A 12,008-nucleotide genomic window follows, 5' to 3' on the forward strand; every position below is an offset into this window, starting at 1 on the left:
CATAATTAAAATGGACAAAGCACCTCTTCTCAAAATATGATGTGAACATCTCATTTTAAAGAGGAGGAAAAATTGACATTTCATGTAAAGTTTTTTTAACACTCATTATATACAAATCAGTGTAAAATCTCAAAAGGAAAATTGTTTTGAACATGATACAGTATGTTTTAAGTAGATCTGTGCAATATAGTATTATTCTATCCATATTCACTGGATATGAGAAATCACATGCTCTGATTGGCTACTCTACTACTAGGCTATCAGCTCATATACCATGAGTAGAGAAAAACAAAATGGCAGAGCACATCAAGTCAGATATATCACTTTGTTATCAAGTATTTAAAAGAAACAGAAATAGCCAAAAGAATATAGTTTTCCTCCCAGTATCTCCTGTTCCACACTCCAGCCCAGTTGGTGGCAGTAATGCACCTTTAAGTTGGTTTGCCAACTGCCAAAAAAACCCTGAAGAAGAAGAAAATGGCGGCACGTGTTACTGAACCAACCGAGGACGAAATGCAAACTCTACTCGAAAACAAAACCACCCCAAAATTCACAAAAAAAGCAACAAAATATGGAATAAAAAGTGTTTGATGGTAAGAACGTATCTTTTTTTATTTTTCAAGGATTATTTTTAAAGCATTTTTTCACAAATTGCTACTGTCATTTCGACAGTTTGTTTACATTCTAAACGGAAATTATTTTGTTAGATGTTTTGTATAAAGTTTTTATTTATTGAATTTGCAAAAAATAAAAATACTCTGTTTCTCAAAATCCCATGAATGTGGCGAGAATCAAACAGTTATTCCACTCAATCCTGTCATAAATGGCTTATAGCCAAGTCAGTGCCTCGTCGGCTATCAGCTCATGTATGACTTGATTTCATGGAATAACTGTTAAATATACACTACCGTTCAAAAGTTTGGGATCACTTTGAAATGTCCTTATTTTTGAAAGAAAAGCACTGTTCTTTTCAATGAAGATCACTTTAAACTAATCAGAAATACACTCTATACATTGCTAATGTGGCAAATGACTATTCTAGCTAAATTCTACTAAATGTCTGGTTTTTGGTGCAATATCTCCATAGGTGTATAGAGGCCCATTTCCAGCAACTCTCACTCCAGTGTTCTAATGGTACAATGTGTTTGCTCATTGCCTCAGAAGGCTAATGGATGATTAGAAAACCCTTGTACAATCATGTTAGCACAGCTGAAAACAGTTGAGCTCTTTAGAGAAGCTATAAAATTGACCTTCCTTTGAGCAGATTGACTTTCTGGAGCATCACATTTGTGGGGTCGATTAAATGCTCAAAATGGCCAGAAAAATGTCTTGACTATATTTTCTATTCATTTTACAACTTATGGTGGTAAATAAAAGTGTGACTTTTCATGGAAAACACAAAATTGTCTGGGTGACCCCAAACTTTTGAATGGTAGTATATAAAAATTGTGATACAGTAGATATAAAAAGTCTACACACCCCTGTTAAAATCGCTTGTTTTTGTGAAGTAAAAAATGAAACCAAGATAAATCATTTTTTATCTATAATGTACAAGATTTAAGTGAAAATAGAAACATTTTAGGGAAATAAGAAAAAAACTTAAATTAATCTGGATTCACAAGTGTGCACACCTCAGCCGAATCTGGGTGAGAGATGGGCAGGTTGCCAATCTATTGCAGGGCTAACACAGAGATAAGCAACCATTCACACTCACATTCACACCTATGGGCAATTTAGAGTAGCCAGTTGACCTAATCGGCATGTCTTGACTGTCGGAGGTAACAAGAGCACCTGGAGGAAACTCACATAGGCACATGGAGAACATGTAAACTCCACACATACCTCTTTTCCACCAAATCAGTTCCAGGGCTGGTTCGGAGCCAGTGCTGAAGGCTCCAGTTGGCTGCAAGTTTCAAACCCAAAACCTTCTTGCTATGAGGTGACAGTACTAACCACTGTACTGCTCTCATACTTGTTATATTTATTTAGATGTATTAATAATTTTGAAAAAAAAGAGAGAGAGAGAGAGAGAGAGAGATGTATGTAAAAACTACACGACAGGGAACACAACCAGGAAAAGACACAACAATCATGCCTGGTTCCAACCAGGGCTTGCTGATAATTAACTGAATGAATGTTTGCAGTCTGGAAATCTTTTTTTTTTTTAATCCTCAGCGCAAACAATGGCATGAACCACATTAATCCATAAACAGTATTTTCATTGCTAAACACTCTTAAGATCACACACTTCTTGAAATATCAAATTTACCAGACATTATATAAGTGGTTATTAAAAATGAATGAAGGAATAAAGAATCCGGTTCAATCCCAGCACTAACCAAATCCTGAAGTGAGCATGAAGCCCTGGCTTATATCCGTTTACCTTTACAGCTACCCACATTGTAATAACAGTCATAATCCTCCATGCCTGTACTGCGCTCATAATGAAATCAGTACTTGCAATACTTAAAATGGATCAATCAAGGACAGAGGAGGCAAGCAGGAGCTGCTGCCTGGCATTCATCCCAGTCCCTGTGGGTGAAGACATCAATAATGACACTGTGTGAAAAAAGGGAGGGGGAACTGATTAAAAGTAAGGAGGAACAAACGGAAGTCATGGAGTAAGCATACAGATATGCAGGGAAATGTAATGGTAAAATAACGTCTTTTAAAATAAGAAAGAGAGAGAGAGAGAGAGTGAGAATCTTTTCTACACACATGCAGTGTATGGTTGTGTGTCAGGTTTGACCCACTCTGAAATGTTAATGCAGTCAGAGGTAGACAGTCAAATGTCCCTAACTTTCTGTATCCTTTATGACTAATTCCTACTTAACACACTGTTTTTTAAAGGTTGTGCTCTTGTTTTCCCTGCCATGTGTAATTTATAAGGTAACTGGCAACCCTTTTTCACCATTCTAAAATATATTTAAAGTTTTGTGATTGGATGAAAATTTATTTGAAAGTTAAAACCAGACAGGATCAAAGTTATAAATGACTGAAAGTAAGAGATACCGACTACCATGTATGGCAAAGGAGCATGGAAATCTGTTTTGCTCCTAGAAAGACAAGAATAAAAGCAGTATTGCAGGAATCTGTAGGACTGTGTAGTGATGCAGGCAGCAGAATCTTCCTCTCCGAAGAGCAATGTTCTGGCTGTAGCACTTGCCGCCTCTGCTCGACTGACCTCCACGTCTGGGAAACAGCAGCTTCAGCACGCATGCTGCCCTCCACCCTGATGCTATATGCACACTTGGCACTCCTCCCTACTGATCAGCAGCAGTGCTTTAATCACACCCGACACACACAGACTGCTCGGAGTAACAAAATCACATTTCTAAATTATCATATGCAAATGACTGGAGCTGTCGAGTCCTCAAGAAGTCGGGATGCTGTCTTGATGCCATTTTAATGGCACTGATGGGACAACAGTTAGACGCTAGCCTTAACTCTAGGTTATGAGAGTTAAGCTCTCATTAAATATTTGATGGACACTAGATATTCAGAGGTATCATCTGTAATGTGCTGTAATAAAAGCATATTACAAATACTAGCCTGACAAATTATATATTAGATATTCAGAGGTAGTATGATAAGAAGCCACGATGATATTACTATTTAGAAACAGAAAAAAGGACCCATCCATCCATTATCTGTAACCGCTTATCCTGTGCAGGGTCGCAGGCAAGCTGGAGCCTATCCCAGCTGACTGTGTGAGAGGCGGGGTACACCCTGGACAAGTCACCAGGTCATCACAGGGCTGACACATAGAGACAAACAACCATTCACACCTACGGTCAATTTAGAGCCACCAATTAGCCTAACCTGCATGTCTTTGGACTGTGGGGGAAACCGGAGCACCCGGAGGAAGCCCACGGGGAGAACATGCAAACTCCACACAGAAAGGCCCCTATCAGCCACTGGGCTCGAACCCAGAGCCTTCTTGCTGTGAGGTCACAGTGCTAACCACTGCACCACCATGCTGCCTATATATATATATATATATATATATATATATATATATGAAGCACATTACAGATGCTGGCCTGACAAATTATATAAATAAAACCATTTTACAAGCTGCACATATCATCCTTTATAATGCTCATTCCCATAGCTGTCCCAAACCAAACAAACACCTGTCTGCCCCTGGTGAGTTTACAGTCCGCTGCCATTAATCAGCCAAAAAGAATCGATAGAAAGAGAAAAATAAAGAACCCCAATGGGAACTAACTTCCAACGCTGCTCACCCAAGGATGCAATTTTTCACAGGTCTTAACTTTAAAGTGCAAACACAGCAAACACACACTTTTTACCTTTTATAAATGCTGGGAAAATAATAAAGGTGCATGAGACCCTGTAAACCAAATGCTCCATGAAATGGCGCAGGATAAAGTCGGGGAAGGATGACCGATTGCCTTCATAGACTACATAATAAAAGATTATATCTGATAACATAAAATGAACAAAAGTACCTCATTAATTACTTTGAGATTTACAATGCCATTGCCACTGCTCAAATGGTTCATGTCCAGAAAAAAAAAGACTCACTGAGAATTACTAAGGCCAATATCATTCACGACATGCTCTGAATCACAGCTTTGGTATACGACATGTAATGCACGTATGCTTTAAAATTTTCACATTTGCAGCATAGAGATTATTATTGTTAGCACCTTTGTTGGTGCCATGATATACTTAACAAATTTACAGAAAGTAAATACCGTGTGACTAATTCAAATGTGAGGCTGTTAGAATGACGAGAGCAATCACTCCTGCAGAGTGTACTGTACAGAGAATCTCTTTTTGGCTTAAGGTTGGGAAATAAACTGCAGCTGTGGTCTGAGAAGAATTCAGCAAAGGAAAATATTAGAAGTCTGTCTAATATAGGAACTAATTTTTTTTTAGCTACTACAACAGCCTTAGCGTGTCACAATTACAATGAATATGGTAGGGCAAAGATGTGCTAAGTAAATGACAGGTGTGCTGTTATAGGAAAATAAGCAGCGGTGTGATGCAATCTGACATGAAGTTGAGTTACAATTATCAACTCAAAGTTGATTTATTTTCTGGCAGCATGTTCCAAAGTGATGGATTCCTTTTATTAACCACAGCAATTTGTAATTAATGGTTACATTTTTTTTACATTTAATTAAATAATGACACTCCATAATTCTTATTCATCTTTATTATGTTTACAAGAAAAGAAAATCCATTTTTAAATACAGTTATGAAGATAGACTATGATATAAACTAACGATTCATATGAATAATTGAAAATAAGGAGCTCACACAACTAAGATATCCATCTCTGAAAGTCAGTTTCTATGCAGAATGGACGATTTCATGGAGGCCACTATTGCAAATATTTTAACCAATCAGAAAAATCCCCCTGATCATTTCTGACAATGCTCTGACATCATTTGGGCGCAAGACATGGAAGCTCCGCATAGCAAGTAAGGCTTGAAGCTGTCCCTGGCTGGAGATTATTTCATTAAAAGTTTATATGAAAAAAAATTGAAATTCCATTTCTCTAACAAAAAAGTAGAAGGGGAAAGATAATACTAATGTTGCTGGTAAACAGCGAGGGAATAGTGAACAGTTGATCTACTCCTACTGTATGTGACTGAATGGGGGAGGTAACTTTTCATATCCCCGGTACAAGTAGTGCTGCTGTGACAGCCTCGTTCTGCAGACTGTAACCTTGCTAGACAACCTACAAACAGATCTGCATAAATCTGACTTACCTAAATCTGTTAAAGAGGCAAGTGCACAAGAATCCTGTATAGTAAAGCAGTGTTTGTTTACCCTCTTTCTGCGTTGCCGCAGGGGTTGGACTGCCTACTACGGTAATTACGGTAGGCTAGCCTGGTAACGTCTTGATGAGGAAGTTTTTCATGAATGAGTCAAGAGCATGCTAAGCATGCCAATGAGTAGTATAACACATACAACCCCGATTCCAAAAAAGTTGGGACAAAGTACAAATTGTAAATAAAAACGGAATGCAATGATGTGGAAGTTTCAAAATTCCATATTTTATTCAGAATAGAACATAGATGACATATCAAATGTTTAAACTGAGAAAATGTATCATTTAAAGAGAAAAATTAGGTGATTTTAAATTTCATGACGACAACACATCTCATAAAAGTTGGGACAAGGCCATGTTTACCACTGTGAGACATCCCCTTTTCTCTTTACAGCAGTCTGTAAACATCTGGGGACTGAGGAGACAAGTTGCTCAAGTTTAGGGATAGGAATGTTAACCCATTCTTGTCTAATGTAGGATTCTAGTTGCTCAACTGTCTTAGGTCTTTTTTGTCGTATCTTCTGTTTTATGATGCGCCAAATGTTTTCTATGGGTGAAAGATCTGGACTGCAGGCTGACCAGTTCAGTACCCGGACCCTTCTTCTACGCAGCCATGATGCTGTAATTGATGCAGTATGTGGTTTGGCATTGTCATGTTGGAAAATGCAAGGTCTTCCCTGAAAGAGATGTCGTCTGGATGGGAGCATATGTTGCTCTAGAACCTGGATATACCTTTCAGCATTGATGGTGTCTTTCCAGATGTGTAAGCTGCCCATGCCACACGCACTAATGCAACCCCATACCATCAGAGATGCAGGCTTCTGAACTGAGCGCTGATAACAACTTGGGTTGTCCTTCTCCTCTTTAGTCCGAATGACACGGTGTCCCTGATTTCCATAAAGAACTTCACATTTTGATTCGTCTGACCACAGAACAGTTTTCCACTTTGCCACAGTCCATTTTAAATGAGCCTTGGCCCAGAGAAGACGTCTGCGCTTCTGGATCATGTTTAGATACAGCTTCTTCTTTGAACTATAGAGTTTTAGCTGGCAACGGCGGATGGCACGGTGATTGTGTTCACAGATAATGTTCTCTGGAAATATTCCTGAGCCCATTTTGTGATTTCCAATACAGAAGCATGCCTGTATGTGATGCAGTGCCATCTAAGGGCCCAAAGATCATGGGCACCCAGTATGGTTTTCCGGCCTTGACCCTTACGCACAGAGATTCTTCCAGATTCTCTGAATCTTTTGATGATATTATGCACTGTAGATGATGATATGTTCAAACTCTTTGCAATTTTACACTGTCGAACTCCTTTCTGATATTGCTCTACTATTTGTCGGCGCAGAATTAGGGGGATTGGTGATCCTCTTCCCATCTTTAATTCTGAGAGCCGCTGCCACTCCAAGATGCTCTTTTTATACCCAGTCATGTTAATGACCTATTGCCAATTGACCTAATCAGTTGCAATTTGGTCCTCCAGCTGTTCCTTTTTTGTACCTTTAACTTTTCCAGCCTCTTATTGCCCCGTCTCAACTTTTTTGAGATGTGTTGCTGTCATAAAATTTCAAATGAGCCAATATTTGGCATGAAATTTCAAAATGTCTCACTTTCGACATTTGATATGTTGTCTATGTTCTATTGTGAATACAATATCAGTTTTTGAGATTTGTAAATTATTGCATTCTGTTTTTATTTACAATCTGGGCTTTGTCCCAACTTTTTTGGAATCGGGGTTGTAGTTTCAGCCTTATTTTACAGGTAAAGAGTTCAGGTTTGTCCATAAGTCAGGGTTTCAGCTCATTAATACACTATTTCAGATGTATAGTGAAAAAAAAATTGACATTGTCACCTTAGTAGACCTTTTGCTTTGCCCCCTCAGTACTGAAGAGCTACACTCAGCCTTGCGCCCAAATGACGTCACACATCGCCCTTCCAACAGGCAACATGGCAGCTTCCTGGTGGCATTAGAGTAGCAATACAAAAATGCTCATAACTTTCTTATAAATGGTCAAACATGCCTGAAACTTTTCTTATGGGCTCTCACGCTAACAGGCTTTTCTTTTTCTTTTTACTTCGTGGGTAAGCTCATGTCCGCGACGCCGTCCATTAGGCGATTCTCTTTAGTGTTTGTCCTGTTTACTTTCTCTGCTCTACTTCACCTATATTTAAAACCCCCGTTATATTACTACCCTAAAATCGGACGCTAATGTTTGCACGCCTCTGTCAAGGTTATCATGGCTACTGGCAATTTGTTTTTGACAGTGCTCATAGTTTTCTTAAATTTATACAAGTTATTGCTTATGGATTATCAAGACTGATCCCGTGGAAATTTGAAGGTTCATAGACCATAAACAGAAAGGACAATTATGGTATCATGACCAATTTTGTGTGATTTCATGGCTTAAACAGTGGTTGGTGGGGATGCTTTGTTGCACCAGAAGTGACCCCTGTCATGTCAACCGCCATGACACCAACAAACCCAAACGCAAACAATGGAGACGTCCCGTCACCTTGGTCAGTCTGTTTTTGCTGACATTACTGATACTCATCTCCAACGATGTCCAGATCAACCCCGGTCCAATGTTTTCATATGGAGAGTGTGCCAAACCTGTGCAATCAAATCAGGCTGCCTTATGTTGTGACTCTTGTGATGTGTGGTCACGTCGTAAGTGTGTTGGCATGTCAATCAAAGAGTATTACAGACTGGGACAGTGTGATGAGGAATGGTGCTGTTTCTGCTGTTTGCTTTCTGCAGATCCTTTTTTCGAGGATGTCCTTCGTGGCTCCCTCTGTACAGTGATGTTCGGACTGTGGCCGACACTAATGACACTGCGGAAGCACCCGAAGCATACATGAGTGATAAACTTATCCAGAAGCTAAGTGCCAAAGGACTAAACTTCGTTCATGTGAATGCTAGGAGTCTACTACCCAAGCTAGACGAACTCCGAGACCTGGCAAGTAAGACCAAACTAGCTGTGATTGGCATAACCGAATCCTGGTTGGATGACTTGATATCTGATGCAGAAATCAAGAGTGCATTATGCTTGATGATTTCAATGTGGACTGTTCGAGCAACAACAAAGTAACTAGTTTGTACAAGTCTTTTAGTGATTTTTTTTTATCAACTTTTGATTTAAACCAGTTAATAACAGAACCAACGCGTATCACAAAGTGTACCTCAATGTTATTAGATCTAGTTCTGGTATCAGATCCAAGTAAAATATGTTCCTTTGGTGTTTTGGATTACAGTTTGAGTGACCACCAATTAATTTTTTTCTACAAGAAAGTGTAAATGTAATCCAGTTAATATGCACAAAACTGTTATATTTAGATCTTGTAGGAATTATTCAAAATAAGTGTTTAATGGTATGTTGAGGGAAGCAGATTGGAATTTTGTATATGAATGTCAAGATGTCAGTACTACTTGGTCAATTTTCAAATGTAAATTTCTTGGTATTATTGATGAAATATCATCAATGGTAACAAAACATGTGAAGCAAAGGAGTGTTCCTTGGATGACTGGTGCATTATTACTGTTGATAAATGAGTGTGACAAGGTGTTTCGGAAGTTTAAAAGAACAAAAAATCCTGAGTACTATGAATTGTATATCAAACTTCGTAATCATGTTCAATATAGTAAGATTACTGCCAAAACTGATTTTGTAAACAGAAAACTTCAGGACTTTAAAGATCAACCAAGTAAAATGTGGCAGATTTTAAGGGGTCTTGGTACCTCAGGTTTATGTAAAACTAAACCGAGAGACATTGACCTTGATATAGATGGAGAATTGTGTTTTGACAAGTCTAAGGTGTCAAATGCTTTTAACAAATTCTTTACAACTGTAGCCACTCAACTTGTCAACAAACTTCCTGTACATATTGGTAAATATGGAAAGAGTGATGTGTTAGAATATTATTGGTCAAAAAATGTAATGCCTAGTTCTTTCTGTTTTTCAGAAGTGTCTGTGGAAGAGGTTCATAAGATCTTGTGTAATCTAAATTCGAGCAAGGCTACCGGTTTAGATCAGCTGTCCCATCGTTTTGTTAAAGATGGTGCCGAGCTCATTTCATCTCCCCTTGCCTTTATTCTGAATTTGTCTCTGTCTTCTGGTACTTTTCCTGATGATCTTAAGGTGGGGCGGCACGGTGGTGTAGTGGTTAGCGCTGTCGCCTCACAGCAAGAAGGTCCTGGGTTCGAGCCCCGGGGCCGGCGAGGGCCTTTCTGTGTGGAGTTTGCATGTTGTCTGCGTGGGTTTCCTCCGGGTGCGCCGGTTTCCCCCACAGTCCAAAGACATGCAGGTTAGGTTAACTGGTGACTCTAAATTGACCATAAGTGTGAGTGGTTGTCTGTGTCTATGTGTCAGCCCTGTGATGACCTGGTGACTTGTCCAGGGTGTACCCCGCCTTTTGCCCGTAGTCAGCTGGGATAGGCTCCAGCTTGCCTGCGACCCTGTAGAAGGATAAAGCGGCTAGAGATGATGAGATGAGATCTTAAGGTGGCAAGGGTAACTCCTCTTCACAAGAAAAATTGTAAATCGGATCCTGGCAACTACAAACCCGTATCAATTCTCTGTACCTTATCCAAATTATTTGAGAGCGTGGTGTATGATCAACTTAATCACTACCTCTCTGATAGTGCTCTCTTATATGAGTATCAGTCAGGTTTTCAATCAACATTCTTGATCGAGACCTGTTTGGTTCACCTTTTAGATTATGTAAAGCTTGAACAGAACAAAGGCAACTACATAGTTGCTGCTGGTGCTGATCTTAGGTGCTGCTGGACCTCCAGAAAGCCTTTGATACGGTGGACCACAATATACTCCTGATGAAGCTGGAATCAATAGGTCTTCATCAACAGGCTATGGATTGGTTTAGATCTTACCTTAGCAATTGCCAACAGGTGGTTGATATCGGGGGTACTCCAGAGGCTCCAACCAAGCTCAGTGAAAAAGAGGGAGCTCTCCCTACACTCACCCCAGAAAATAGGGAGAATTTTTTAAACCTTGACTGACATACACAAAGCTACAGGAAGATGCCAAATGATACACATACCGGTACAAATGACTTAAAATGTACAAACAAACAAGATTTCTGTATCAAAATAACATCTATTTATTCAAATTTTGTTATCTGTCAGTTGGGTGAAGTACAATCATATTAAGGAGGAAGTCATAAAATCTTGAAAAAAATAAATTGTAAATAAAAAAATTCCAAAACAAAACCATTTATCTTTTTGAAATTTAGAACTATGATAAAATAATATCAAGAATCAAATTTATAACAACATTAGGAGACAAATAAAACAATGTGGATGGATCACTGTAATAGGATAATTAAGTTTACTCATTGCAGTTACTGTCCTTTTTTCAATCACAGAGTTTCAGTATCACAGTCTATTTATTTAGGAACTCTCCTCCATAAACTCAGTATTATACTGGACTGTTGCCTTCTTACGCAAAGAGATCAAGGAGGTCAAATCAAGTCAAGTCAAGTTTATTTGTATAGCGCTTTTAACAATAAACATTGTCGCAAAGCAGCTTTACAGAATTTGAACGACTTAAAACGTGAGCTAATTTTATCCCTAATCTATCCCCAATGAGCACGCCTGTGGCGACGGTGGCAAGGAAAAACTCCCTCAGACGACATGAGGAAGAAACCTCGAGAGGACCCAGACTCAAAAGGGAACCCATCCTCAAGGAGGTACCCATACTTGGTTTGGTCTCATAGCATGTGCTATCTGTGTTTATTAAAAAAAAAATTAATAAGAAGTGGTAGGCCTATCATGAGATTGACACAGAATTTAAGGACTGGAATAAAAGCTATTCTCTTATCTGTTAATAATTATTATATTATGGGAAAAACACTTACTGTAGTGTGTCTTGTAGAGTTGTGATTAAGTTTTGAGCATTCGGTATATTGCACACTGGAATGCCTAGAAATCTGTTTTCAACTCTGAAGGTCCTGTTGTCAAGCAGTCTGACCATGATGGCACAAGCTTTGTCATCTGACCTTTTGTTGGACTCCTCCATCATGATGGTGGTCAGTCCCTCTTGAGCAGTTTCCACAATGCTTTCCATATAGTGAGGAGCAAGAGCCTTACTGATTATAGCTGTGGTTTTTGTGTCCACACTGATATTTTTCTGCTATCCTGCTGTCTGGAAAAGCTGCCGTCACAAGCCGAGTTATATGGTCAGCA

The sequence above is a fragment of the Neoarius graeffei genome, chromosome 2 (genome assembly GCF_027579695.1).
Source record: "Neoarius graeffei isolate fNeoGra1 chromosome 2, fNeoGra1.pri, whole genome shotgun sequence".
Classification (NCBI taxonomy): Eukaryota; Metazoa; Chordata; class Actinopteri; order Siluriformes; family Ariidae; genus Neoarius; species Neoarius graeffei.